Source organism: Diospyros lotus, chromosome 9, assembly GCF_014633365.1.
Source record: "Diospyros lotus cultivar Yz01 chromosome 9, ASM1463336v1, whole genome shotgun sequence".
Taxonomy (NCBI): domain Eukaryota; kingdom Viridiplantae; phylum Streptophyta; class Magnoliopsida; order Ericales; family Ebenaceae; genus Diospyros; species Diospyros lotus.
In genome coordinates, this window is record NC_068346.1 from 1,179,664 (window position 1) to 1,182,996 (window position 3,333).

A 3,333-nucleotide genomic window follows, 5' to 3' on the forward strand; every position below is an offset into this window, starting at 1 on the left:
AAAAATAGAAAAAATTTCTACCTTGATAAATCCTGCAGATATCCTAACTAAATCTGTTCCTGTAGTAAAGTTTGAGCAAGCTTTGGACTTGCTCAATATTCTTCCAACGTAGCTGTGAAAGATATGCAGGAGTCTCTAGTCAACATCCACTAATTTTTAATCCATTCTTGAATCAAGGTGGAATTTGTTGATATTATGTGATTCAAAATGTTTTTTTTTTTTTATTTCTGGCATGCTGTTACATGTTGTTGAGATGTATTTTATTATACTTGTTTCATTTAAATATTAATGTCTCATTATATGCTGTTATATATATATATATATATGTTATCAATATATATCAGCTGCATGTTATTTGGGCTGTTGTGTTATATGGGCCGAGCCCATCCGTGTTGCCTTGTGTGCTGCTGGCCGAGTCCATTTTTGTTTAGCCCTTGATTGGCGTTGCTATAAAAGAGCAGCTCGATGCCCTAATTTCCAGAACTCTCTGATATTTTGTCTTGTGCTCGCTCTCTGAAAACCCTAAGTCGGCGATTCTTGAAGCGAGACACCATTCGTGAATCCTTCGTTCTGATCTATGTTTCATTCGATTCTTTGGTTGCTTCCATGGTAAGATCTGACGGTAAGAACGGCTATTGCTTAAATCTCTATTTGTTTTTGGAACGCCTGAGGCGTGAGAGGTTGTAAACTGATAGAACAGATCTTTGCCTTGATCGTGAGATTGGTATAGAACAGATCTACCTTGATCTTGTTATTTTCGTTTCTGTTTTTCAGTTGTATTGCAATACTGTTTCTATTTTTTACTGTTCATGGTCTTGTAATCGTTTGTAAACTTGAGATCTAGTGGATTGACTAGAGGCAGAGAGCCTCTGCCGTGAGTAGGATCTATTGATCCGAACACGTATATCGCTGTGTCTTGCATTTATACTTTTCTGTTTAAACTTTGGTTTACTGTGTATCGCGCTTAATCTGTGTTTGGCCGAGAAATCAGGTTGTATAAAACCTACATCCAAGTTATTATTTATAAAATTAATTCTTTTAAGTAAAATGATGATTGGCATGCTATAATTCATATAATTCACCCCATCTAGTAGGATTAAGACTTGATATGTTGTTCTTAATCAACTATTTAAAATAAATATTCTTCATTTTCTATTTATTTAGAGGGCATTTTTTTGATTGATGAAATTATTTAATGTGATCCTTAAATAAATAAAAAATGTTGAATGAGTGGAGAAAGAGTACTTTTAGTGCCTATTTGTAAAAATAAAGATGTTTTAAGGTTGTGAAAAATTGTAAGGGGATCAAGGTAATAAGCCACATTATGAAACTTTGTGTGAAGATAATTGAGAAAAGGTTAAGGAAAGAAACTAAAGTCCCACAAATCAATTTGGTTTACAATTAGTAGGTCAATAATAGAAGCTATCTACATAAAGAAAGGTCTAAAGATAAACAAAATGGTATTTATAAACATGAAAAAAGCCTAAGAAAGAGTCCCACAAAGAAGTCTTATGAAAGGTGTTGAGGAATAAAGTAGTCCAGATTGCTTATATACAAAGCACAAAGGACGAGTATCATGAAACAAAAACGCGAGTCATAACTCGTGGAGGAGATATTGGGGCTTTCTCAGTTACAATTGGATTATATCAAAGATTTGCACTGAGCCCTTACCTCTTTACCCTTGTGATGGATGAACGCACAAATCACATCCAAGAAAAAGTCCCACAGGTGTATGTTATTACAATTGTGAAACAAGGAATAGTGAGGTCGCCACATGGATAAAGCTTAGCTCTCAATGGTAGTATTGTGACTACACGCACGAGCAGTGAACCTGCAATGGAAAAAAAGACCCCTTAAATCATATATATATGGCTAGTTTTCATCCAAGTACTTCGATAATTAGACACATCTAATAACGAGATTGACATAATTGAAAACCAATGTTTTCCTATCCGTTTGCTGTTTAGCTTAAGTGGATTTATTTCTTTTCCCATCTATTTGTTACCCGTTTCTTTTTGCTCCAGGAATTGTACTTCCAACCATGCCAGATTGCCAGCTTAAGAGATTAGATCAACAAAAGCCTTCTCGTAGTGGCCATTCAAGCAAGACATGCAATGTCACCAGAGAACCAAATACTCAGCTCATCAATAAATACCTGAAATGCACATGATATAGATAAAATGGAACAAAAAAAAAAATAGAGTGGCAACCACATAAACACGACAGGAAAATTAAATTAAAACCCTATTAGAATAGAAAGGAAAAAAAGAAAACAACAAATATAGAGACTATGTGAGCATACCAGGAGGAACACGAAATTCAACAGCATCAGGAGAACTGTGAGGCCAGTAATCAAATAAGTGAACCCCTCCGAAAACCAACCCAAATTGGGGAATGCATATTTGATATATCCACAACTTTCCCCTTCCTACCTACCTACTAGCACTATAGCATTACAGATTGGCATATACTCAGAACCTGCATCACTCTCCGTGGAACGATACATAGAAGAAGAGATCATTCCAAACATAAGAGCATATGAAAAACAGAGCACATTAGAAACAACATTACCACTCGGATTCATATTCGTAATTCGCAATTGAATGAATAAAAATACCCGAGGATTCGAGCGAGGCTCGAGAAGAGCAAGCGGCGATCCAAGCGAGGCTTCCCCCAGCCTCGTCCATGGTGGCCTTTGCCGTGAATTTCTCCAGCACGCAACAGTATATGTTGTAGCTTTCACGTGGGCAGGGTTTGCCCAAACCCTCAAACTCGCAAAGAAAAAGGCGCAAATGGATTTGATTGGATATAGGAGAGCGAAGCAGTAGACCACTGCCGCCTGAAGTTCGAAGCTTCCCGCTTTTGTTTTGTCCTCGCTCATTCCACGCGTCACCTCCATGTGACCCCTAATTTGCATAATATATCTTATTTTTAAATAAGATAATAATAATTATTAATTTAAAAAGCCAAACTCATATTTTTATCTCTATATTTTTACATTTTCTTATAATGATCATTCAATATTTTTATTGTTTCAATTATATACCAAAATTTACATTTTCAAATCAATTTAATCTCTATACTTTTGATATTTTTTTCACGTGACAATCTGATCTTTCATTATTTCAATTACATCCATGTGTCAGTATTTTCAAGTCAATTTAATCTCTATATTTTGATATATAAAAAATAAAAATAATTTTTTAAGACAAGTCAAAATAATTTTTTGATATTATTTTGAGATGAGTCAAAATAACTTTTTGTTTAAAAATGAAAACCATAATTATCTTCGAGAGAACACGATCTCCCAAAGACCAAAAATGTCTCCATGAA

At 34.8% G+C, this 3,333-nt stretch overlaps 1 long non-coding RNA gene across 1 annotated transcript; it reads right to left on the bottom strand.

The window, feature by feature from the left end:
• Positions 1 to 1,274: 1,274 nt before the first annotated feature.
• LOC127810459 (uncharacterized) lies at positions 1,275 to 2,817 on the bottom strand. The gene is made up of 4 exons (XR_008025454.1): positions 2,618 to 2,817; positions 2,303 to 2,478; positions 2,006 to 2,155; positions 1,275 to 1,831 (listed from the first exon to the last, which is right to left on the bottom strand). It is a non-coding gene; the product is annotated as an uncharacterized LOC127810459 (long non-coding RNA).
• Positions 2,818 to 3,333: the final 516 nt, after the last annotated feature.